General features: G+C 47.2%; 1 protein-coding gene across 3 annotated transcripts in view; it reads left to right on the top strand.

The window, feature by feature from the left end:
• The window catches only part of LOC144163308 (multiple PDZ domain protein-like), a 364,611-nt gene that overhangs the window by 81,403 nt on the left and 256,108 nt on the right, over positions 1-27,100 (top strand). Inside the window, exon 2 of one of the 3 annotated variants that reach the window (XM_077694234.1) lies at positions 12,618-12,715. The exons of the other annotated variants lie outside the window; for them this stretch is intronic. The gene's annotated coding sequence lies outside the window, so the exon portion shown is untranslated. The remainder of the gene's footprint in view (positions 1-12,617; positions 12,716-27,100) is intronic. 3 annotated transcript variants of the gene reach the window in all.

The following is a 27,100-nucleotide window of genomic DNA, read 5'->3' as shown; positions in this document are numbered from 1 at the left end:
ACAAAAATTAAGGAAAAAATTCACAGCATATCCACGGGGTGAATGATGATGAGTGGGCGAAGCTCCTGAGGGGAAATCATCGGTAAAACCGTGACTCTTCAGTGAAAGTTCGCCCACTACATCTGTGTCCGAACGTAACGTCTAGAAAGTCTCGCTTAAACCGCGCGTTGGTACCTTGGGGCTGAGCTCGCCTGATGCGTTTTGCAGACGCCTCACGAGCTCTCACTGCATCGGGGTCTGCCTGCCGATACGCGCTTTCTCGCCGCTTCCCGTTCTCTGACGTTTTGGAGATCCTCTTCGCGCCGCAGCCGTGCCGCTTCGCGTACGGCAGGGTCCTCGCGCCGTTGCCGTGACGCTTGGGCCTCTCGTTCTCGAACGCTGGGATCTTGGCGGCGTCGTCGCGCAGCCAGACGACACGCTTCGGCCTCCCGCTCTCGTACGGCAGGATCTTGGCGGCGGCGTCGCGCAGCTTCACGGAGCGCTTCTGCCTCGCGGGCTCGCACATCTGCAGCCTTATCCATCGGGCGACTCCGAGCGCGCGCCAACAGCGAACGGATTTTATTACAACGCTCCCCGCCATCTAGTAAACAATCCAAGAACTAAACTAGAGGTAGCCACGCCATCTAGTAAACAATCCAAGCGCATCTTTTCATCATATACAAGTACCGCCATCTAGTAAACAATCCAAGAACTAAACTAGAGGTAGCCACGCCATCTAGTAAACAATCCAAGAACTAAACTAGAGGTGGCTACATACATACGTCGAGGATGGACAGACCCACGCCCTAAGGAGCTTCGCCCCTAAAAGCGTTGCAGGGTCCCTTTAAAGTATTCCAAACCAGTTATCCAGGCACACATGGGATACACCCAAAAATATTTGTAATTCGTCTTCTAATAAATCTGAAGCATGGATTTACTGAATCAGCATTGTGTGTCGTGTGATTTTTTACAGGTATAAAAATGCTGAACGTGAACCTCCGTAAGGAATGACTCTCCGGATGTGGAAGGCGTATTAATAGTTTTCTGTGTGCAGTAATCAGTACTTTGATAAATCAGATGGATTAAGTTTTGTTACAGCACAGAGGCTAGATTGTTCTGTACTTTCTCCGTACAGCGGCGAAGTGGGAGGAACCGTAGCAGACGACGCGCAGCTATCTCCGCATCTGGCACTGATTGCGCATGCGCCAGATTCCCGCGGCGCCCGTCGTGAAGCTCCATGGAGCACGGCTACGCCCTCTGCGTTATCTCTAACAGTGGCCGTGCCTATGAGTGGTTTCCAACCTTTAACTGGCCGCGGACGCATTGTGTGCTTGTAAACGCGATCCCCGGCCCAATTGTGAAGGAAAAGATAACTGTGGACACGTCACGTCTGAAATCGTTCGTACACCAGTTGCGCGCCTTTTTTGTGCCCCTGGCTTTCTGGCATTAATTTTGTATCCTTAAAGCGATCCAAACTCAGAGCAAAGTCAGCGTAAAAAATATATATATACATTCCTAAAAAATGCACACGTGATATGGCGAAACCAACTTTTAAGCGCACGCTTTACAGCGACGCTAATTTTTAAAGACGATAGTCTTTACTGGGCTACTTAAACCCAGAAATTTCGGTATGTCTGTGTGTCTGTTTTTCTGTCTGTCTGTCAGTCTGTGAAGAGATTCAGCCACCCGGCCAAAGTGAAATGAGGTCTGCGCAATAATCTAATATACTCATAGCCAAATCTAAACGTCTATGTCGGGTTTATATGTTCATACTTGTCAGTTGGACAAGAACAAGACAATAAGCAAATGTGAGAAAATTAATACAAAAGGGACATTTACAGTGTTTTTTTTTAATAAAAAATATATAGATGCTTGATTTTTGCGAAATGAAATACTCCGTCAACTGCAGAAAAAAAAATCACACTGTCGCCTGCTATCGCCTGCTATCGCCCGCACCACTAAAGCTACTGGCGGCATTTTAAGAAATTAAGCGGCAACAGTTAAGGAAGGTTTTACAAGATAGGTTTCACGTTCTGCTTGGAACGCACGTGGACAGGGGCAACGCGGTTCTATAGACGCTGTAGTAGAACGCCTCGATTCACGCGCGTCTCCGCCGTACGGCAGCGCTGGCATCGAGGCATCCGAAAGGTCCCTGCACCCGGCCTGGAGCAGTAGAACGCGGTAAATTTAAATTGACTTGAGCGATCCTTCAGCGTGTTTACCTTGGCAGGTGCGCGACGCAAGAGTGACAACATGATAGGCTAGTGGGAAAGCGAAGGGAGGCATTTACTTGGCAAATGTCGATAAAGAATATCGTCTTTTGTCGACATTTGCAACAAAAGGAGCAGATACGTGGCCAATTTTTTGCATAGGCAAAGAGGAGAGCCCGTGAAAGCCCCCTGGGATACCCGACAGGTAATTTGATAGCTGCTGGCCTGCGTTCCCATAAGATGGTGGCACAATCAGACCACGGGAACATTGGGACCACAAAAGAAGCTCTGTTACAGAACTACGCTAGATCACGTGACTTCTGCTGGTAGCACAACCACAGCCCTTGCGATGTACTACTGAAAGTGGCAGTGAACCCTTATCAGAATAAAGCCAGGGCGGAAGTGAGCTGAAACCGGAGTGGAAGAGGCCTAAATTTGTGTAAACGAGTCCCAGAAGAGAGAGAGAGAGAGGGAATGAAAGAGAGAGAAAACGTTTATGGAAATTAAGGAAACACCCCAGAGAGCCGTTGTCCTTCCAGGATGCCGCAATCTGAGGCCACGTCAACAGACCTCATCCGGCGCATCTCATCTTGGAGGCTGGGATTGGCCAAGGCCCTCTCCCTAAGCTATGTTGACAGGTGGAATTTCAGGGGGGGGGGGGGGAGAGGGGAGGGTCTGGGGTATAAAATGCCGCAACCAGCCAAGGTGTGTGAGTTCTGGGTTCTCCTCAGAAGCAGCAAAACGGAGAAAATTGTGCGTTGTCAAAGAGGTGCGTTCTGGTGGAGAAGGTAACGTATAACCTGCAAGGCACCGAGTATTCTTTCCTGGTACAGCTGCTGTCATATGTAATTGGAACAAGCTTTTATAAATATAACCAAATATTTCTCTTACTGGCTTTATGACAACTCTTACCGGTTTATAGCAAGCTTTCTCGCTTAGGAAGGGCTCCTTTAAACGCACAGCAACGCAGCCAGGCAGATTCCGTAAAAAGAAATTCCTCTATATTTACGAGACCGTCTTACAATTAATTTTGACGGCACCTGTACCTGGGAAGCGATTTGAGAAGAGGGTGGTGGTATGTTCTATGAAGATGTCTGAAGAATGCGACGCAGCCGCGATGCGTGTGGCTGAACATGGAAGAGAAACTTTCATCAAAAATAAAACCAAGTGGAGAGCATGGCGACGCGCCTCCCATCCTTCCATTGAGAAGGTCAGGTGTACGCCTCAATCACCGAAGCTTGAGTGCAACGTCACGGTCGCGTGCAAAGCCAACCATCGATCACGTGGGCACAAGCAGTCGGCGACGCATCGCAGCGCGAGTATAACATGGCCACCGCTCAAGTAGTCTTGTTCGTAGTACATTCATGCGTTCTGCAGAAGGGTGAACGTCAACGAGGGCATCTAAGGCGCCGGTTAGCCAGCCTTGCAAAACACGAATGTCAGTACTCACCCATATTTCATCGGGATCAACTTGCCGGCATCGCTGAACGCTACTTTGTTTAAACAACCATATCGAAGATACTCCAAGCTTCAAAATTCGACCCAATGGTCGTTTCCGCTGCGGAGTAACTTTGGAGGAAGTTTGCGACCTATCTGTAGGGGTTAGTTGCAAAACTCTTGCGTTCACTCTTGGGTCGTTATTCTCCACGTGAAGTTACTTAACTTGGTATTCGTGGCGCTGTAAATAGTGTTCCGATTGGTATTCTTTCTCTCGTCTATTGTACTCTTGTAACATAACCAACGAGGAGGTTGTTATTTGCATTCTGATTCGGTTATACCATGGTAGCGTGTCTCTTTTTTGTCTATCACCAAGTTGTTTGTTGATAATTCAAGACTGCGACTCACTCCTTTTTGGCCCGCTAGTAGATTCGCTCTCCCTAATTTGGAGCTATAAAGCTCTGGAAGGTACTCATAACAAGTAAAAAAAGCTTAAGTCCCAACTCTTCATGATTGCCCGCTGCCACAATAGAGAGGAGTAGGAGAATAAGCGTTTATTTTACAAATTCAGAGCAGACGGGCGGCGGCCTCAGTCGAGGTAGCCGCTTGGTGTCGCGGCCCGGGTGGCCCGCTGTATCACGTTTTGCTGGTCCTGCAGGCCCGAGCTGGTTCGCGCGCACTCCCACAGCTCGGGAGTAGGCGAGGGGAGTAGGGAGCGGTGGTGCGGGTAGGAGGATACGAAGTGTGGAGTTGTGGCGGGGGTGTGGCAGTCAGGGCAGTTGTTAGGTGAAGTGGCTGGGGGAGATGTGGGACCGTATGGTGCCGTTCTAGCAGGTATTGTTTGGAGACGTCGCCAGATGCGGATTCTTCGTTGGTGATTGTAGGGTGTGGAGGCGGGTATTCTCGTCGTATGTGGCGGTAGTGCGATAAAATATCAAAATAGGCGGCTGGTAGTGGGTGTAGCGTGCCTGCCATGGTGTCCAAGTCGGCCGCATTGGCCGCAGCGTGGGGTGTTTCGTTCCCGGGGAGGGAGGCGTGACCTGGGGTACAAACAATGGTGATGTTAGGAGGGGATTCTAGGGCTTTTGAAATCTTGAGGGGAGGTAGAGGAATTCTTCCGAGGAGGCATCTTCGACAGGCTTGCTGCGAGTCGGTGATAATCGTGAGGCAGTCGGCCTATGCTGTATGCGCTCCTAGGGCTATTGCCGTAGCTTCCGCTGCAGATGGAGATAGGTGGCGGCAAGTGGCTGCAGTGTAGATGGTGCCGTTGGTGTCGGTGACCACTAGGGTTGTATGGGAAGGTGTGTGAGTGATGTCGATGTAGCGGGTGTCGTTTTCCGATGAGTACTTCTTGTTTAGGTAGGGAACGTACAGAGTTGGCTATGCCGAAATGGCGGAAGAAAAAAATGTTCCCCCCACTCCGAGCAATTATAAAAGCCAACTTGGTATGCATAAACCTAAAACTTGAGACATCCACTGCCCTTATTTTCCTCTCAGACAGGCTAAAGACCCCAAAATGGTACAAATGTAATCAATAAGCAATTAACTAGTTAAAGGAGCCATGAAGAGAAAACACAAGTTTGGTTCATTCAAAATATTGTCTCGTTAGAATCATACTGACACCACTTTTAACGTAAACTTCGCTCAAATAAGCTATATAATTAGGAAAAACGGGAATGGTCATGCGACCCACCAGCTCATTTCCTACAACAGAACCTATGATGTCACATGAGCTAAGCTCTGCGATTGGCGGAGGCTGGCAGAAGCAGACGCAAATTAGGTAGAACTTACAAACTAGACGAACGAGCGATTTGCGCTTAAATTTAGGACACATTCTTTACAAAGCAATAAGAATGATGGGACAAACAGTGGAAGTTACGAAAGCACATGTAAACATAGAAGTACTGATGCGTTTTGCTGTTCGTACTGCGCACAGCATGCTTGGTTTAGCTGCACAGCACAACGTGGCTTGGGGTTGTCTCAGACGACACTGGCCGATTGACGCAAGCAACGGTGTCTTACGTGACCCCATTTGTCGAGCGAGCACTGTTTCAGGGAACGAATATTTTCTCCCAGAACAAAAACAAGCCAGGTTTAAATGCGGGCAAAAACAGACCAAACGCTTGCCACGGTATGGTGGCGCCATCTAGGTTACGGAACGTAAAGAAACGCGCGAACAAACCAACACCGTTGTACAGGGTGGAGACAACCTTTGAACGGTTCCGTGCCGCAGCAATTGGGCCAACGGGCTCAACGCGTTATTCTTTTCGTTTCCCACGAGACCTAACAATGCGAAACAGACAATATGATTCAAACTTCTTCAGTAAACCGCGTTGCGGCGATAATTTTAGCGCGGTTTTGACACAATGACTTGGTTCGGCGGCGAGCGAGCAACTGAAAATGGCGGCGCCAGTGTATACGTGTCTCTACCCTGTACGGCGGATGCGTGAATGAAGGTACTCTAGGCTGCAGAGCGGTCGGTTCCTGTGATGTCATTTGGGACCACGAAAACTCATGATTGAGCAGGAAAATCAAAATTTTAACCTAAATTGTTTAATTTCTCAGTGAATAAAGCACCGTTTGTATCCGGACAAGCGCTGGGGGCACTATAAAACACGAAATCTTTCGAATAAAACCAACTTGCATTTTCTCTTCATGGCTCCTTTAAGTACTTTACTAGCTACTGATTTCACCCTGTACTTTCAAGAAAACAGCTGTTCTCCTGCGTAGCGTAGCCCCCTTTGTGCGTATCTTTCCTTCAAATTTATATTTTTATGGATATCGAAGGCAACAATAAACCTCATTTTTTTTCTTCATCTTCCTAACAAAAGAATTTACCATAATCATCATTTCTTCATGCTTTTCTCTGCACGCGTTGAAGAGGCGCCAGTCTCTAATTATGTTTCGCGGAACGCAAGGAACTCAGCACGAAGCAAGCTTTTCTGCTTTCTGCTTTCATGCAGTTGTTATGGCACAACTAGTTTATTTAGGAAATACATACACAGGTAGAAATTTCCTCCAGTCATTATTTTTCAAAACACAAATCAAGAAAGGGTGCCCAAAAGTACTAATGTTCACTGGGGCGCCTCAACTTTCTAGAAACGCACACGTGCACGCACTCACAAAAGAAAACTGAAGATATCGTCCCGCGGTGCTTGCGAAAGGCCTAGCGGCACGGTCGTGCAATTAAAGGGAGCGCGTCTTCGCCTTTCTGGACGTGCCCCAGCGCAGTAAAAGAAGTACCGGTGCAGCTCTAATAATGGAGTGCCGTTTGAACGGTTCCGCCAGCCTGGAAAAGAACGGTCGTCTCGTGCGTTGGAACACAACAGCCGCTACATGAACAAACAATGGCATGCTCGCAGGAAAAACATTCTGCATAAGACAAGCTCGTTACAGACGGAAAGATTTATTTTTGCTTCAAAACGCAGCCCTCCCGGGCCACCAGAACCGTGAAAACGCTAAGCCTTTTTTTATTGTCTGCCGCTTCTGCCAAGCACCACTGCGGTATGCTGAAGTGCGTTATTTCCTTGCATTAACTTTTGCCTTTTCTTCTGAAAGAAGAAGAAAACAGGCTGACTGTTTCATCTGCCAGATATTTCGGGAACAGTACGGACAGCGAAACAAAAATAAGAGAGACGAGCCTAGGAGCAAATAAGACAGTTTATTTGGGACATGCAATCAGCTAAGTGCGTTTTCGGGCTCTGTGCAAATGGAGCTATTCGGCGCTTTGGTATCTTCCGCGAGTTTTGTCATTGATGCCGCTCTGTTTTGAGTTCATTTTCCCGCTCATTTGTAAACGTCCCACCGTTGAAATAAAATTTCAGCTCAACAAAACATTTTCTTGTGGGTTATTGCACGCCATTTCAAGCTTCTCCCTTTTAGTCGTCGCAGGAGTTCGCTGGTCACGTTTTGTAAATTTTAACCGTCATATTCAGGCTCCTGCCCTACATATTCTCTACCTCGAGCAACCTCCCTGCCCATTAGAAACGCCTTGTAGCCACTTTGAGGAACACGAAACAGATTAGGTTTATTTTTAGGCACTTTTTTAGAGATTGTAGTTTTTTAGTCTTTGTTAGGTAGCTAAAGATGCTTTCTTTGGTTGGAACTGCCGTGGGTAAAGCGGAAGGTATGATTCCAACATTATATATCAGACGCGCCGAAGGTTTTCCAAAGAAAAACTAAAATAGATCCAGGAATCGAAAACACTGGGCATGAAGTTTAATACCGAGCCACATAGCAAAAGTACAAACTGAAATACTTTAGAAACTTCAGGCCATCTGCCCACGCTTTCCTAACACGAAAAACGCATTTGTGCGTTCTCCTTTATTAACTGAGATTGCCGCCAAAGAGCAACTTCGCAATTTCACAGAAAAACATGGGCCCGTGAACTGGGTGGCATATATGAGCTCTCGTATACTGCGAAACCGAAACAGTTATACTACCTGTTTCTCGTGACCTAGCTGCCACTTCTGGCAAGGGGCCCATAAATGTGAAGCGATACGATTCTCCACGTGAAGCCATTTCGAGAGTAGAGCCGTGTATAACGCCACGTGTTGAGAGAAACCGCTAGTAAAACCTGCCCTGCTTTCTAAAGCAAACATGCCCCTAGTCGAGTCTATCGAATACAAAGAAAGGCCCCCGGATGAGCACAGAGGCCATTTTCTGTCTGCCTCGCTGTTATAGGAACCGTCTTGTAGAAAGCTCCGCAGTTGTTTGAAGAATTGGATCCATTGACACAGAGCCGAAGCAAAGTAAAAAGATAGGAAGCTAGAAGTCATGAAAGGAAGAAGGAAACAACTAAAGAAAAACAGAAAGTAAAGAGAAAGGCAAAAGGTGGAATAAAAGAAAAAGAAAAGGAGGAAAAAAAGTAAGAAAGTAGGAACAGTGTGAAGGAAAGAAATGTGCAAAAGGAATAAAGAAAAAAAACAAGAAAAAAGAAAGAAGAAAAGATAGAAAACGTAAGAACGAAAGAAGGAAAGGAAGAAAGAAAGCAAAGAAAGGAAGAAAAAGAAAGAAAGAAAGGAAAAGAAGGAAGGAAAGAAAGAAAAGAATGAAGAAGGGAAAGAAAAGAGGATGGAAGGAAAAAGGGATAAAGTAATTAGTGGAGAGAAAGAGAAAAAGAAAGAAATTAACAAACAAAAAGGAAGAAAGAAAAAAAGAAAGAAGGAAGGAAAGAAAGAGAAGAATGCAGGAGGGAAGGAAAAGAGGCTGGAACAAAAAAGGGATAAAGTAATTAGAATAGAGAAAGAGAAAAGGAAAGAAACGAACGAGCAAAAAAGAAAGAAAAAGAAAAAAGAAAGAAGGAAGGAAGAAAAAAAGAATGAAGGAGGGAAGGAAAAAGGAAGGAAGGAAAAAGAGATAAAGTAATAGAGAAAACCAGAAAAAAGAAAGAGACAAACGAACCAAGAAATAAGTAAAGAAAGAAATAAAAAATAAAAAACGGGAGGACGGAAAAAGTTAAGTACGAAAAAAGCAAAGAAAGAAGTAAGGAAAGAAAGAAAACAGCAAGAGAGCCCGCTAGTTACGATTGCTTTCTTTGCAGAAATCGTCTCCCGATGTTGATTGCTTCTGCGTCCTTATACTATTGTTTCCCAAATTCCCGTACCTCCTCAACATCCGTTAGTTGTGTTGCAGCTTCCACATAGCACGTGCAGTCTCCGGGCTCCATCGGTGCTTCGTTTCACCAAGCTCCCTTCTGTAAGCTACATGGGAGGTGACGTTACCTTTGGTAGCATCGGGATTGTTGTGGCAATTACCGCACGCGTTTTTTTAACCTTGAAGAAAATGTTTGTTACATTCTCTATGCCACTGATTCAGGAAACGTTGAGGAAAGTGGCCCTAAATTTGGGGAAAACTCTGAACTGGAATGGTTTCGGAAGGAACACTTGAAGAGCAATTTTCGAGGCATGCCACGATTTTGTCGGACTATTTTCTCACAGTCATGTCATCGGCAATTCCAAATTTGCCGGCATTCGTCTTAGCTCTGGCACGACAGCCAAATAAAAATATTCTCATTATGTGCATGTTCTGGCAGGGAGCTCGCGGAGTCATGTTGGAACGTTCGATGTTGCCTTAGCAAAAACCAGAAAATAATACAGCTTGAGTACTTAAAAAAAAATCCCAACTTATGAAGAAAAGAAGCTCAAAGACGAACAAAATTGTACTGTTCGTTTCATAGTTTTTGGAAATTGTCATGGGACGCTCCTTCTCAGTTTTTATCCCAACAGGGATTCAAAAAATGGTCAGAAGAAGGATTGACCCGCCGCGGTGGCGCAGTGGCTAAGGCGTTGCGCTGCTGAGCACGAGGTCGCCGGTTCGATTCCCGGCCGCGGCGGCCGCTTTTCTGATGGAGGCGAAAAGCAAGAACGCCCGTGTGTACGAGAGTTCGGCGCATGATAAAGATCCCCAGGTGGTCAAAATTAATCCGTAGCCCTCCACTACGGCGCGCCTCATCGCCTGCGTTGCGTCGGCGCGTTAGACCCTACAATCAATCAATCAATCAATCAATCAATCAATCAATCAATCAATCAATCAATCAATCAATCAATCAATCAATCAATCAATCAATCAATCAATCAATCAATCAATCAATCAATCAATCAATCAATCAATCAATCAATCAATCAATCAATCAATCAATCAATCAATCAATCAATCAATCAATCAATCAATCAATCAATCAATCAATCAATCAATCAATCAATCAATCAATCAATCAATCAATCAATCAATCAATCAATCAATCAATCAATCAATCAATCAATCAATCAATCAATCAATCAATCAATCAATCAATCAATCAATCAATCAATCAATCAATCTTAAAATAGCAGAGAAACAACAGCGCGCGTGCCCAAACTTCAATGCGCTAACTTACTCGCCAATTCTGAACAAGCAAATTCGTTCTGTGAATTTGTTTGTCCCAAAGTGACCAATATATGTCACAAATACATGTCAAAAAGTCGGTGACGTATTTCTGCAAGCCCATCTGGTGAGAGGGCCAGGGGCTTACTACATACACCCCGGCAGACATAACTTGTTTCTCACCTTAGCTTGTGGGAAGTTTTCATTGTGCCTATGTGTTTAGCATTGCAGTGCATTAGTAAGGAGCTAAATGCACAATACAAACCGTTAAACAACAAACTTAAGATTTCGGTATTCTGCAAAAATGTTTCAAAGGATGTACTTCTTGTATATGTCAAGCACTCCGTTGTATTTACCCTATGAACCTACGAGCTGCGGTGCTTATCCCAGGTTGTTCCCACGCACCGGAGCTATTGGAACAAAACCCGGCTTTCACATGTAAGCACACGAAGCTGCGGGACAAGTTTGGTCTCAAGAACTTCAACCACCTTCTTTTTGCCTCTCATTCTTTTTGGCTTCTCGTTTCCACTTATTTTAGTCCCTCCCAGGCTCTCTCTGCGCATGCCTTCTGTTTACTCTGCACCACTTTTCCTATTTCGGCAAGGCCGATCCATTCCACTTTCTTCTCGTTTTCCTTATCACCTGCCTCTTGACATCCCATGCTCTCTCCGCATCCCTCGCTTTTATCGGTTGCAAACGTGCGGACCGACGTACTCAAAAGTTCGTCCGCTGAGATTGTCGTGGCTACAGCGCCATCGCTTAAAAAAATAGCAGTGGCTTAGCTGGGGTATGCCAGGGTATACGTAGCGTGAGCTAAGGTTCACCTGGTTATCCTTAGGTTTCCTGGTTGTGTAGGATTAGCTGATTATGCTTACTGCTGCTGAAACGATTTCCAATCCAATCCAATCCAATCCAATCCAATCCAATCCAATCCAATCCAATCCAATCCAATCCAATCCAATCCAATCCAATCCAATTCAATTCAATTCAATTCAATTCAGTCCAGTCCAGTCCAGTCCAGTCCAGTCCAGTCCAGTCCAGTCCAGTCCAGTCCAGTCCAGTCCAGTCCAGTCCAGTCAATGCTCCTCGCGCATGCGCAGCACGGCTCTCCAGGAGCCACGCGAAACGGCTATCAAGCGGCTCCTGCGCAGCGTCACACTTAGCTACTGCGCAACGGTGGCACACAGCTAGGCACGCGCCGGCGCCAGTGCATCTGCCGCAGCTATGACGTCACTCCTCTGGAATGCGCAGACCGGCGAATGTGCAGACCCAATTCTCTACACACCCGTACTCCAATTGGATTGAATTTCAATCCAACACAATCCAATTTAATCCAAACCAATCCAAGCCAATCCAATCCAACCCAAGCGAATCCAATCCAATCCGATCCGATCCGATCCTAACCAATCCAATGCTCCTCGCGCTTGCGCAGAACGGCCCTTCACGGCCCACGCGAAACTGCTCAACCTCGGCCAGTGTAGCTTACGCTACAAAAGAGATATTTCTCCTTTAGAGCCACCGTAAGCAACGAAGAAGTGACTAAGACAACTTACGAACACGCGAATGCTCACGTGTTCGGTTCAGTTCCCGTTGCACACCCTGTTATCAAGTTTGTACGGACATATATGTCTGCTGATGCGGCCCCAAATTTAGGCGCTGTAGGTACGTGAACCACCTCAGAGGTTGTATTAGGTACTGAATATGTCGCCGTAAAATATTTTTTGTAGCCAGAACAAATTTAATCACCGTAGGCGGAGCGCTACTGATTCAAGCTACGACAATTCCTTATCTGTGTAACCACAACGTTATTTTATTAAACAGTTTAAACTTCTAATACACTTTAAAGAAAGCGGAATGCAGAAGGAAAGCTTCGTTTTCAGAAACAGTGATATAGCGTTAGCGCGACAATCGTGTCCGACGCTTGTAAAATACATCGTCGTCGTATGGTTAATGCGTGTGAACAGTAGCGTTTCTCCTCGAACTGCCTAGCCCGCTTCGCTTTTCCTCAACGCTTAGTTTTGTTGATACTCTCTTTAAACCTCCCCTTGGTGGCACTCCTCCTTTAAAAATTGTCCTCGCGATATTCCTAAAAGTTTCCGCGCTCGCGTTTGTCTCGATCCCCGGCAGCTTGCTCCGTACGAACGGGTCTCCATGCCTGCAACTTTTTGAGCACCTCCAGCCAGTTTCCAGGCACGGTCCCGCGAACCGGCGAATCGAGACGAGCGGTAAGTTAATCACAGGCTTTCCTCTTGCATGTGAAATGAGCACCGCGCGAAGCTCTCTGCGTTCTTCGCAAGTAAAGGCGCCTTGTGTAACGTGCTTCCCTGATTTCCTTACAGCCCATAGTTTTTTTATCTTTTGTTTCTATTTTCGCGAAAGGAACTGACTTGTCCCTGCGAATTCTGAGGCAATTATTCAACTTCAGAAACTTCTTAGTTTGGGGAGGAGCACGTTTATTGTTCGGGGTTATTTAAATCTGATAGTATGAAAGCGGACATTTGTATAGAGAATTTTAAAGATAAGTAAATTCCTACAAATACTGCATTACTTTGCGCTGAATGCCAGAGATCCGCAAAGTAAATATGGCGTAATATATTCTCAGTAGAACTTTTTTGCTTTAAGCGTACTGACTTCAGTGAGACGGACACCCCATTGCCTTGCATAACTTGTCAGCACCAACTAATCGAAGCCGTGTGCTCTACGCTGTCAGTGTCGACAGTACACCGCCCCGGCTGTGCCGTCGTAATGATATAAAATGGCAATAGGCCTGAGAATAAAAATAAAATTGCGTGATCCTTCTCGCTTTCAGGTGCGAAGCACATTAAGACCTCGCTTTGTCCGTGGCTTGTCCCTTGGCGTCCGTGTACACAGTGTAGCGCATGCGCGAGGAGAATTGGATTGGATTGGATTGAAATTGATTGGATTGCATTTGGATTGAAATGAATTGGATATAGACTGGATTGAATTGGATATGATTAGATTGGATTGGATTGGAATTGTATGTACTGTACACACGCGTTGTCACTCATTTACATGCGCGAGTGGGCAATGCCACGGGTGATTTACGGTAAGAACCATCCCCAGTGCTTCGTCCACTCGTCATGATTCACTTCGTGGAGATGCGTGATTTTTTTTTTTCAATACCCATTGACTGAAACTTACAGCGGCGCCCACAGGCAGCTAATTTTGACGGCGAGCTTCGCCCTGCCGCCAGGACGCCGGGCGAACCCTTTGCCCCCCTAGAACCCACATATTCTAGTTACCGCTGCCATGGGGAAAGGAATACTTTCCTGTATATTTATAAGAGAGCTATAGCTAACCGAAGAACTGTCTGTTTATCGCCACCCCGGTTGACAGGCGGCGTCCACCGTTTTTAAAGCAAAGCTTGCTATGCGTCCATGATGGCGTCGAAAAGCGAAAATACACTCCAGGAACGCCAAGGTTACACAACAGGTTTCACATATCGTTGATGATGATAAAGAAAGGGAATCAATCGCTTCAAGAAAAAAATTTAAGCCGTTCCACTTAATGTGAAAGCTGTCGGAAGTGCAGAGCATTGATTCGCCATAATGGGCTGTGGCGCCGTTATGCGCTCACTGCTACCACCCCATGCAATTCAAATTTCCCGCCAGCGTAGTGCTCGCGCGCCCCCTGCCTGAAACTGCGCCAGCGGGAGTTCTGTTTTTTTTGTGCTTGCTTTAATTTGGTATGCTGGAGCTGTTTTGCGTCATTTCGAACGCGTTAATCTTTTCTTGCGCAGCTAGAGCCTTTCTGCGGCATTTCGAACGCGACATTTTTTTCTTGCGCGGCTCCTCCGAGTCAGTGTCTTGCAAATATCAGTTTAATTAATTAATTACTTGAGTAAATCATTAATTAATAAACCTGCTGTGGCCCCACCGAGGTGCCACCCTCAGAGACCACGGCAGTGATTCGTACGTTCCGGCAGGCACTGAACGGTCACCACTTAAGCAACGGGGTGAAGCGAATCGGGAGGGGTGAGGGGTAGCAGTCACCACCATCGTACTTTGAACACGCATCTAAATTAGCGCAGCCAAAGGAAGAAGGCATAACCTGTCAGTGCCATTTCGTAAATGCCGCTACTTCTGCGGCATTTCGAACACGCCAGTTTCTTCTTGCGCGTGGAGACTTTCTGCGTCATTTCGAACGTGCCATCTTTTTCTTGCGCGGCCGCTTTATACGCTTACTATCGTAAAAACCAACTTAACGAGTGTTCCTGACTAAATGAACGAGGGCGCTGCCGGTTAATTATGAATATTCTGCCTGAAATGTACCTATAGTTTTCTCTGCGCTAAACAACGGGGAGATGTAGGACAGGCGCTAGCGGTTCACGAGTGTTTAAAGCTTATGACTATATAAACCGCTTGGGTTTCGGATCCTCTGGGGTACACCGCGACGACAGCCTTACCACGGGACGCCCTGTTGCTCTACTTGGGTCCAGCGGTCAAGCTACGACGACAAAGCGAGCGCCTAAAGTGCTCTGCACTTAAAAAGCGCTTCACGTGGTCGGAATCAAACGTGGGTCCCTAGCGTTATGAAGCCACCGTCCATCCGCCTGGGCCATTCCGACGCAGTCGAAGCAGTTTAGATTTTGAACTCCGACTAAGGTCCCAATTGAAATTCGATTTTAAGCTGCTTTATTTCTAGGAAACATACATAATTTTATTGCAGATTTGTTGGGAAAAAAACTGCTCTAGCCAGCTTGAGATGCATTGGAGAAAGCTTCGCGTTTTAGCCATCTTTCTTTTAAGAAGGCGTTGATATTTTCACGCTGCAACTTCGCTCCGCATGGGCCACGCTCAACACTGCGTCTTTTCCGCCAGGTTTTCCTTCGTGTCGATTTACGCCGCAGAAACTATGTCAGTGTCTTAAAAGTGCTAGCTAGCCTTAAGCAGCACACTGTCTCTTTCAGTGTTGTACAGCTTCGGAACAAAGAGTATTCGCTGCTGCCACTCACTGCGTGTGATAGGACGACAAGCAGTTCACCGTCGCTGTAAAATCGGCATTGCTATTTATGCCGCGAGAAAAATGTAAGGTTGTGTGCAAACTGTTAGACAATGAAGCTAACTAAGCAGGCACGACTATAACCGCAATGTTGAGGCAACGTACCCGTAATACATTGCTTATCGCGTGGCCCGTGTTCCGGTGAGAGCAGTGGGAAACCTAGTTCGGGCCGCTCATCACTGGTGTGGTGCGCGGAAGCTGGCGTCCCGCCTTAAGTCGCCGCTCGAGCTTGACACACAGCTCGACAGCATGCAGACACCGATAAGACATGGATGCGTAGTAGCGCCATTCTCCGCCACGGCTAAACAAACCCTGTAAATTGTCTCTTATAATTTCCGCAATGCCCTGCTGCCAATCAGGTGACTACCTGGTCGGGAGCACAGGCGAAGGCTAGAGCGCGGGAAGGGCGGGAGAGAGCAAGAGGAAAGGGGTTGTTTGGCCATTTTCGGCTCACGCGACAGCAAACGTTATGAAGGCGGTGTTGCTTGACGTCGCCTCAAACTTGCATGACTCAGCTGTTCGATGTTTTGATGCTAGTGGGTTTACCGTCGCAAGTACTATCCTCAAAGTCAAGCTAACGATGTTGAGAAGAAAGGTATGGAACTATTTTAGCAGCAAAAAACGGACCGGAACTTAGAAATAAGTAGACGGGAGAATCGGTAGACTTCAACTGAACAGCTTTTACTTGAGACACGTAATATATGAAAACGCTAACAAACCGGGCTAAAAAGATGATAACTCTTACAAATGACAAAAAACAATCTAAAGTCATAGATGCGTGCCACCCCACACGGCCAAGCAACGTCCCGCGCATGCGCCCCAGCAAGAAACTTAGCTCTTTTGCCGTAAGAGCGATCTAAGGCACGCTGATACAGGATTGTTTTTTTATCATTTGTAAGAGTTATCACCTTTTGAGCCCGGTCTGTTGGCGTTTTCATATATTACGTGTCTCAAGTAAAAGCGGTTCCGTTGAAGTCTAGCGATTGTCCCATCTACTTCTTTCTAAGTTCCGGTCCGTTTTTTGCTGGTAAAATGGTTCTAAGTCAGCACCAACTAGCCTAACTTTCAGCCGTACAAAAAGTATAGCTGTTCCACCGGTGAATTGGGTGTATACCGAGAGCAATCGGGCTCCGCGTCCAACAGCAGCGAACAGAGACAGATGAACGGCGCAGAACAAATAGGAAAAAACAAAACAAGAAAAACAGAAAAAGAACAAGAAAGAAGAGGGGGACGTCACGTCTCTATCGAGATCAGATGAGCCACTAGGAGTGCACCAAACGTGTTCAGGCCTTGCCTAGTTACGGAGACGTCCTCGTTTTCACAGCGGAGCTGTTGTAGGTCGAGTCCTTTCGTAAGTCTTCTTTAGGTCGTGTGTCACGCAGGCGACCTAGCTAAAACCGGTGTCGAGACCCACCGAAAGAGGGCGCAGTAGCCTCGCAAGTGCTAAGGCCCCTAAAATTACTCGGCAAGTGCGGGCTCCTCTCACTCACGCTAGGGGAGGGAGGTGGGAGGCGGCTTCCCGCCGCTGCCGATTCCTTTACGCGAACCGCTGAAATCGCGCGGCGACGGTGCTGCCATTCTCTGCAGTACCATTCTTGTGTCCGATCCGACACAGGAGAACCGCAACTCCGCAGTTTCAGTGCATTTTATTGCGCAGCATTCTTTGCCGAGTACCCTCACAGCCGGGACCGTGTAACGCCCTGCATTTCCACAAAAATGCAGATATCGCGGAAGTTCCAGCTTTAATCGCAATAGTGGCGTAAACGGAGATAATTGGTCGCACGAAATTTCGAAAAACTAGAGAACTAAGAAAAATATAGAGAATTACGGAAAATGGCGAACCGTGTAACGCCCTGCAGTTCCGCACAAATCCAGATTTCGCGAAAGTTCCACCTGTAGTCGTTATAATAGCGTAAATGGAGATAATTGGCGGCACAAAATTTTGAAGAAATAAAAAAAATAAAGAAATATAAAATAATTACGTTAAATGGCTAACCACGTAACGCCCTGCATTTCCACAATAATACAGATTTCGCGAAAGTTCGAAATGCAATCGTTATACTAACGTAAAGGGAGATAATTGGTGGGACAAAATTTTGAAAAACTAAACAGAGAAAATATGCAAAAATTACGGAAAACGGCAAATCGTATAACGGCATGCATTTCCACAGTAACGCAGATTTTGCAGAAGTTCAAGCTATAATCGTTAAATGAGATAATTGGTAGAAAGTAATTTTAAAAATCTAAAGAATAAGAAAAATATAAAAAAAAATTACGGTAAATTTCGAACCACGTAACGACCTGCATTTCCACAATAACGCATATTCTGCGAAAATTCCACTTCTCATCATTAAGATAGCGCAAATGAAGATAATTGGTCGGACAGGATTTAGAAAAAAACCCCAAAAACATTTGGCTGGAAAAAACTCACTCAGGACAAGCGGCAGAAGCATGCTACGTTTTAGTAGATAATTTTCTGAATTTCTGCAGAATTTTTAGACGCGGTGGAACTGGGTTTAATTTTTTCTTGCTGGCTCGGCATTTTCGCCTCAGCCATCTCTTCCCGCATGGGGTTTAGGTGGAGGAAGAGCTAACTTTTTTTCTGTGAGCGGAAACTGTACATGTCGGAGCCGTCGCTTCCTTGTGGAGACGTCTGTGTGAAGATGCGAAGCCCGACAGGCGACAACTAACGCAGAAAGTTGGGCAAGGTGGTTACTAACTAAAGTATTCATCGTACTAGCGAACACTATACACGGGGCAAAGCTAACATCCCTATTTCATATTTGCTGCGCTTTCGAGGCGCTTTTTCAAAGAAAGTGCTACGAGTTGTGCCGCGCCTCCGCCAGATGGCGCCACGGGTCCCACGACAAAGAGAAGACGCAGTGAAACATCCCCCTCGCGAGGGGCACGATCAAATGCAGAGCATTTCCGGGGGCGCACGACGTTAAGTAGTTTGCGTTACGTTAATGTTGTTGCACTTGTGGCAACTGCTGACGAGAGAGCGCTCGTCAGCAGTAATTTGATTGAGTCAAAGATATAAGGTGCGTTCGCAGCGTCCCATTCTGTGTCGGCTTTGTGGCGCAGTGGGTAGAGCACCATGTACATTGCGTTCCGCCCGCAGGGTCGAGGGATCGAAACCGGGCGCCGGGTAGTATTTTTTTTTATATAGTAGGGAGGGGTGCGGTACGGACTACGGACGTCAACGCGGGTGACATCGTGAGTTACTGAAATGCTCTGCATTTAAAAAATGAACGAGAGACATCCGCTGGATCTAGCGGATGTTTCGTTCTCCCTTTACTTCTGTGCCGTGCAATGTTTGCTGGTAGGATGAATTTCTCAGAAGAGATGCTGCCTGCTTGGAGGTGGCAACTTGCGGATTAGCAGTCGGTGATGATGGTTACACGCTCGGTGTCGGTGTGATACGACAAGGCGGGTGCGACTTTACCGGCAGCGTCTATGTTGCTGGTCAAGACAGCGAGTGAGATATTGGCAGGGCCCATAGAGAAGACACGAGCTACTGCGTGTGTGGTCTTGGGCTAATATAGAGAGGCATCGGTGTATCAGATGTAGATTCCAAAGGCGTACCCGGAGAAGTGGTAAGTCGGGTGAGCTAGCTGTCTATCTTTCATCCTTGTGGTTGGGTATCGAGTTATTGGCTTCAAATAAAGGGGGGGATGCGTTGTGGGGTGTATTCGGGTGGAAGGGCCGAGTTTACAATGCAGATAGACACTAACAACTGAATGCTTCAAAATCAGTATTTTTTGAGGACACAGCATCTGTTGCTCTGGCACACACACACAAAAAAAGTTTCCGAAAGGTCCACCGCCAGCAAAACAGCGGATGGAAATATTTTTTTACAGCGTCCAGGAGAAGGGTCACGTGACCTTGTGACACGGCTGGCAATTGTTTCCTTTTGCCTGCAGACAACGCCAGCAGTAGTTTCCACAGATAATGACCCAGGGACACGGAACAAATTACAGTGATGACTTCAGCTTCAGGTCTTGTCCACGTAGCACTTTCTAAGGATTACTTAGGAACAGAACCTATTCGTTCGCAGGAACGACCCATTATCGTTCGCGCACTGTGTGGCGCCCTCTGGATAATAAAACCTAGATAATGCAGCGGCAGGTACGGAGCCGTCCAATAACAAACCGCTTTTGGAAGCGAACGTCTCTCTTAACCAACCACTCTTATCCGTCACTTCTAAAAAGGATTGATTGATTGATTGTAGGGTTTAACGCGCCGACGCAACGAAGGCGATGAGGCGCGCCGTAGTGGAGGGCTCCGGATTAATTTTGACCACCTGGGGATCTTTAACGTGCGCCGAAATCTCGTGCACACGGGCGTTTTTGCTTTTCGCCTCCATCAAAAAAGCGGCCGCCGCGGCCGGGAATCGAACCCGCGACCTCGTGCTCAGACTTCTAAAAAGGATCACCAAATATTTGTTATGTTGCATTCCCGCAAATGTGTCATATACTGCGTACCCATATGCAATCATGTATGTATTTTTTTGCTTTTATTCCTTATTTCTATCGCCATTCATTTGTTTTTACTGCGTTTTTGGCGCTTGCTAATTTTTTATCTTACTCGGCTTCCTCTTTTTTAGAATAACGTTTGGGTCCTTGTTTATTTTTTTCATTTTCGTCAGGCTTTTCTCTGTGCTCATCGGCCTTCTAGGGTTGTTACACCCATAATTTCGTCATGTTTATGACGCAAATTCACAGTTACTTGGTGACCAAGCCGACATGGCTACAAAACATACAAAGTTAAAAGGCACATGCTAGGATTAAACAGGTCCCTTGAAGTTTAAAGCGGCCTGCCCGTAAAGAACTAGAGCTTGTCTACCACCTGACATTAACATTGAGACTTCCAACGGGGCCAACCGATTTGTACGACACACGTTGGTGCAGCTATTCTGGCAACTGATCAAATAACTCTTTGGGAAGGATTTTAAATTCACTGCCTCGAATCAAACCATGTCGTAAGTCCCTTCTTTCACAAAATTTCATTCTGTTTAAAAAAGCAAGGTCTAAAGAGAGACGAGTCTAAATAGTGAAAGAGTGAGAACAAGGGAGAGAGAGAAGCAGGAATAAACACAAAAAAAGGAAAGAGTGTGCTTGCTGAATTGCCATTTTATATGCGCATTTTTAGATACGATGAAAAGATTGAATTTGAAAATGCCTTTACCTGGAAGTCCCTAGACTTGCTCATCTCCGCGCGTCTTTCGGGGAATAATCAGCCGCAATCCACTAAGGTTGCGGAAGAGTGACCTGGGCGCATTTTATTCCTCACGAAATTGTCAAGAAACGAGAAGAATCGGAAAATTGGTGTAATTCGAGGCTCGTTTCGAAAACCCAACCTTTTCAATCGCCGTAGATCTGCTGCTCACTACACGTGTGCGAGAAGATTGGATTCACCCCTATTGACCTTCGCCCGGATTTCCCCCCCCCCTTCCCCCCCCCAAATTTGCTTATAATTACGACACAGGTTTTAAAAACGTGTACGCTTCTCGAAAGTGCTTTCCAAAGCACTCTTTGCAATCTGATCGGTTAAGGAAATCGTAGTAGATGCCGTAATGAGGTTTGAATAGCTCTGCTTTTTTACCCGCATTTGCTGGATCGTATTGAATTAATTTTGTTCCCATTTTTTCGGTCCTTCCTGAAAGAAACATGTGCTTTTCGGGTGGAGGTGAGAAGCGAAAACGCCCGTATGTGCACGTTAAAGATCTGCAGGTGGTTGGAGTCCTTTATTAATCACGGGAAGACCATGCGGGCAAAATAAGGGTAGGAGATCAAGGAGAATGGATGAGTAGCCCAGTTGATGGAATGATGCGTCCATTAGACCACACAGGAGTTCTCTTCAGACAGCGGAAGCCAGGCTAAGGTGAAGATCATCTACCATTAGGGAATTTTCACAACTGCTGTACACCCCAGTCTACAATAATCTTGAGAGACCACTGTCTACGCCGAGCAGCCGAAAGATTGTGAGAAAATTGGAGTCTTGAAATTGAGGACAATCTTGTGAGGCATCGGGAGGCATAGCATTGGTGAGGATAGGCCGGTACAGACAAAACGCGAGGCAGCGCCACAGTGGGCAGTGGGGGCAGTCAGGAGGGGAGACCCGGTTGTGTAAATTCCTTTTCTAGTGATGTGGGGTGGGGGGGCTGCGTTGGCCCCAGCTTCATTGACGAATACTGTATTTGCTCTCGTAATGAACGCACCTTTTTTTCACAGAATTATGATGCAAATTTGGGGGTGCTTTCATTACGCGAGATAAAGTTATCGCGAAAAACGTTTCAGCGCAGAAAACTCCAGTTATACGTCAGATTTTTGCCATAGGTCTAATGAACATAATAAACACAATAAAACATAATAAAAACTCCACGGGCCACCGCCAGTTACGTTGCAAGGTGACGCAAAATGCAGTGTTTTTTGCTGTGAGGTGAGAACAGGTCGACGAATAAGTGGCTGCTACTGTCACAGTGTGAGACAACAAGACACGGCTGCCGACGCAGCAAGCCGAGCGCGTTTTTTTTTATTTGTCTTTTGAGTACATAATGTTCATTTAGTGAGAGTTTAGTGAGAGTCCGCGGCAACCACGTAGCCATGTCAGCTTTGAAAAAGGAGGAAACTAAGGTAAACAGGACCATCGTCATGTAGACTTGCCACACATACGACATATGGCTGCGGCAAGTTGAGGGAGCGTTCATTGTGCGGGAAATAAAAAAAAAAACATTGTATTTTGACGACGAAATTCAGGGGTGCGATCATTATGCGAGTAAATACGGTACTTCCGCAGAGCGAGGCATCGGAGGAGCCAGATTTAGGTAGACCGGGGGGTTAGGGGTAACTGCACAAAGGCGGCACATACGTGCCTGGCATGCGTGATTAAGTTGAAGGCGTGGGCAGGGGGAGGGGGTGACGCGTGGTCGTCCAGGAGACGGGCCCTAGCAAGACGCTCCCGAGCTGCATCACATGCAGCCTGGCTGCCTCCATCCGGATCCCTGTGACCCGGCTCCCACGCCAAACGGGAACCGATCCCATTACGAGCCAGAATGGTGGTCATATGTTGGATTAGGTGCAGCGTTGGATGATCGGTGAAGGGCTTACGCAGCTCTTGATGCGCTTGGTGAGAGTCTGTGAGAAGGCGAATGCGTGGAGGTGGCGGGTTTGCACTAGTGAAGGACAAATGATCCAGTGCGCTAAGGATGCTCTGGAGCTCCGCTTCCAGGTGGGTGGCGAGCTAAAAGCTTGGCGTGTGAGGGATCCGTCCAGGTCCGGTCGAGCTGCGCAGCGCAAGGCCAGGCCCTTATGGGAAGAGGAGAGGCTGGCATGCGTAAGAATATTCACCTCATCCGGCAATTTGGCTGCGAGGACGTGCTAAAGGAACTTTTAATGAGCAGTTGGACCGAGAGGGCTCATTCCGGTTCGTTGGTTAACAACTGTAACAGACAGGCTTAACCAAGGGGGAGGGGGTTGTGAGGTGGGCGGAAGTTTTGGAAGTTTACGTTCGTTCCAGGAACAGAGGGCAGTCACCTGCTGTGTTAGTGTCCGCCGAAGCTGATGTAGTACGCCTTCCGCAAGAAGCTCTTCCATCGGTGGGACCGAGGCAGCCAGTTTAAGAGCGTTAATGCGATTATGCCTTGGAAGTCCAGGGATCGTACGAAGCATGGCCAGGTAAAGGACCGCTAAGGGCTTCCTGTGAATCAAAGAGAGGTCGCAAGCCGGGGCGCCATAAGTCTGACAACCGAAGGCCACTGCTCTTGAGCTGAGAGAGGCCAATTGGTTAGCGCCGCCACATTTGCTGTAATGGCGAAAGATCGAAAGGATAGGCGCAGCATCATTTTCCAGTTTTTGTGGAGCTGCGTTATCCATTTCCGAGCGCTGTTTGGCTAGCGAAAAGGACGCCTAGTCAATGAATATGGCCAAAATGCGAGGCAACGGCTGTGTCGCCGATGTAGACATAATGGTGCTTGTTGGCGGGTGGTTGGTGCTGACCGTGGACCAGAAAAAATTCTGCCTTCTCGGGTGCCAGCTTAAGGCCTAGAGTTGGGAGAGTGGCGCAGGGGCTGTTTGCCGCCTCCCGCAATTCCGTAGCCATGTCTTACGTGCGTTTGTAGTCGGCAGCTTCAACCCACCCTTTGAGGTCATCAGCGTAGAAAGCAAAACGAGCCGCAGTGTGCCATTGCGCGCTTCGGGCCACGCTTTTCATGGTCGAGTGGAAGATAACGGTCCCAAGGAGAGAACCCTGGGGAACACCCCTATCCAGATAAAATGCTCTTGTGCTCGATCCAGGATGCGGGCTGTTGAGCCGAATCGCTCGATATTCAAAAATATTGTGTATCTAGTTTTCGGCCCTTTGGCTTGAGAAGGCCACAGCGAGCGCTGTTGAAAACGCTGTGTAAGGCTTTTCTCACGTCAAAAGTGAGGACGTAATCCTGATCACCAGTCGGTGATGTGTGATTAAGAACACTTTGAAACAGCCAAATGGAGTTGGGAGTACTTAGGTGAGCACGGAATCCTGTTTGGGTCGAGTGAAACCACGGGCGCACATATTCCATATAATACTGAAGGCGGTTGCTAATCAGGCGCTCAATACGTTTGCAGATGGTGGGTGTGAGTTGGATTGGCCGAAGGTTAGTCGGCACAGGGAGGTCTTTGTTTGGCGTGGGTATTGGATGAACAAGCGTCCATTTGAGGTCATTGGGAACGTCACCCGAGGCCGAGTAAGTATTGATCACATGGAACACTATTCAATGTGGAGTTTCACCTAAGTTACGCAAGTGCTACCATGTCGCCATCATGACCAGGGGCAGAATGATGTTTGCCATGGTCATGAGCCACCTGAAACTCCCCCATGGTGAATGGGGCATCGAGATCCATATCCACATTTGGAACCATGATGGTCGGCAGCGGGGAGTGGAGACTAAGAGAGGCGTGAGGGAAAAGCGTCGTAATAAGGTGATGTTCATTGTCCTTTGGCGTGTCTCGGAGAGTGATGGAACCGAACAACGTGGGTTTTTGCGTGCGCCTGCCCGACAAGCTCCGAAATGTGCTATACAGTTTATAAAGTCCTCGTTCTTTACCAAGCTTTTTACAACGACTACTCCAGTGCTAGTTGGAAAGGAATCGTTCGTAATCCCGGATGATTTGGTATTGGCGATGAATCACGGTCCGGTCTTGCTGACATTTGCCGTTCTTGAGAAAACGAGTGGTGAGAGATTGCACGCGCTTCCAGACGTTAGTTAGACGTACAGTGCGCAACACCCTTGTCTATAACACTGAATTCAACGTCAACTGGTTACCTCTCAAAACTGAGGGCTCATACTTGTCACAAAAAACGTTGAGGTCAAAATATATGTTCAAGACTTCAAAATGACACAATAGTTTTCTTCAAATGTTTTTCAGCCGAGGCAAGATAGGGCTATAAGTACGAAGCCTGTGTTATAGACAAGGGTGTTGCTCTCTGTACATCCCGAGTAAGTGTTGAAGAATCGCATAATTTTTCCTGCAGCCTGTTATTTCGCACAGTGTATAGCAGTAGCTAATTGCGACAGGGTAGCATTTTCAGGGATATCAACGGTGGTCCGAAAGGCTGTCTAGTTAACGTGCGTAAAGTCATTGACGAGCACGAAAGCGATTTCCTCGTAGAGTGCGGAGGATTGGGTAATGATCGCTTCCCCAAGTGGTCGTATAGGTGCTCCACGGGCGAATCACCCGAGTAGTGGCTAAAGGGAGGTCAGGCGAACTGTTTTATTCTACTTTATGAAGACACATCCTCGTGGGTAACGTAGGGTCATTGAGAAGGGAGAGACCACAGTCGTCAATGGCCGCCTCAAGGCAGGGGCCTCGGCCATCTGTATTGTTGTTGTTGATAAACTTAATTGACACACACACAAAAAACGACCCCCAAAGTCCGGGGTTCTAAAAGGGGAAAAAATGATCTATACAGACGGGAGGACCGGACGAATGTGAGCCACCAGAGCTTGCCACCAGGCCGCTCGGTCCGGTCCCTGCGGCGGCGCGAGCCAGTCTTGGAGAGACGAGGGAGGAGGGGAAAGGGATTTAGGATGAGTTGAGCGTGATGGTTGCGAAGAAGAACATTCCCAAAGAACATGCGGCGTATTGTGAAAGCCAGAACACTTTGAGCACCGTGCAGGGCGGCGGCCATCGGTAAAGCAATATCTCCGTGTGGTAAAGTCCCCGCCAATGATAATGGTGGTGCGGGGTTACCACGAAACGAGGTGGTGTAGGCAATTATAGTTGATGGACTCCTGAGATCCAGTGACTCGACCGTAATACACGGATGCTGCAATTAATGGTTTCCAGTCAGGAAAGCGAACCTGTACAATAACCAGCTGAGACGGACAGCTTGCAGCAACCTAGGTTCAATCGCACCAAAACAGCCGCTTGTTGGACTACTAGAGGCTTGGAGAGGGCTGTGGCCTTGCGTTGATTGGGCATTGATCGGGTTTCTTGGACGGGAACAAAAACAGGCACAATTAGCGATACTCGAATAGGAAGATTAGGAGCCGATTAATTAAAACTACGGCAGCTTCACTGTAAAACGCAAAGGGAACGCTCCAGTGTCCAAATGCAGAGCGGAGGGTAGCTTTTGTAGGCGGTTCATCGCCTTCTTTGGCAGACGGGGTATGGTGTGGAGGTAATTCACCACGGCCGTAGTTTGTTAAGCATATGGTTCTGTGAACGTACGGCCCAGGTGGTCAAAGTTAATCCGGATTCCTCAACTACGGCGTGCCTCAAAGCCCAGGTGTAGCTTAAGCGCGTTACCCGCCTCACCCCCCCCCCCCTAAGAAAATGAGAGAAGATGTCACAGGTGTCCCAGCAGCGTGCCATGTCCATTTGTAGTTTTCCCCCACTCTTATTGTGTTTTGCGTCATGCCAACTAAAAGAATCAACTTCATGTAAACGTCATGCGAACTAACTAGCGAACTAGCGTAATGTTCCGAGAGAATGCCCTTCCTTAAAACATCGCCGACATCCATTAGGGGGGAAATATTCAATTTACTAAAGGACACCAAAGATCTTCCACACCCTAAAATCGATGGCTTCAGCGCCGATCACGGAACAAAATAAACGCAAATCATTTATTTATGTGTTCATACGGTCAGGTCACTTATCTTTCCCTTCCGAACTTGACCCGAAAGTTCGCCCGTCTAGTGTTTTTTCCTGATATCTTCGCAGTTTCGATTGTCGGTGCAGCGAGTTTTTGTTGCAGTTTTTCCCACCTGACCCGAAAGTCCGCCCATCCCCCAATTTTTCACTTGTTATGTCTGTACTTTGGGTGGGCGTTCTTTCGGAACCTTACGGTAGTACCCCAGCGTCAAATCATCTTCACCAATAGCCCCCGCAAAGTCCCCATGCCAGCCCCTTTTCTTGCCAACCGCAGCTCGACCGAACCAGGAAGGCCCCGAAAGCCTCCGGCGTGCCCAGATCAATCACGCAGAGGCGAACGCCATTTGCATAGAAACACAACCTGGTAAACACGTCTCGCATTTCCTCGACCACGTCCTCGTCGTTGACGAGGCGTGAGCGAAGGCTTTTTCTGACGTGGCCAACAAACACACG

Source organism: Haemaphysalis longicornis, unplaced genomic scaffold (assembly GCF_048455015.1).
Source record: "Haemaphysalis longicornis isolate Haplotype H1 unplaced genomic scaffold, Haemaphysalis longicornis Haplotype H1 scaffold_12, whole genome shotgun sequence".
In the NCBI taxonomy this organism is placed as follows: domain Eukaryota; kingdom Metazoa; phylum Arthropoda; class Arachnida; order Ixodida; family Ixodidae; genus Haemaphysalis; species Haemaphysalis longicornis.
The sequence above is the reverse complement of the archived record's forward strand: the minus strand, read 5'-3'. Positions and strand labels throughout refer to the sequence as shown.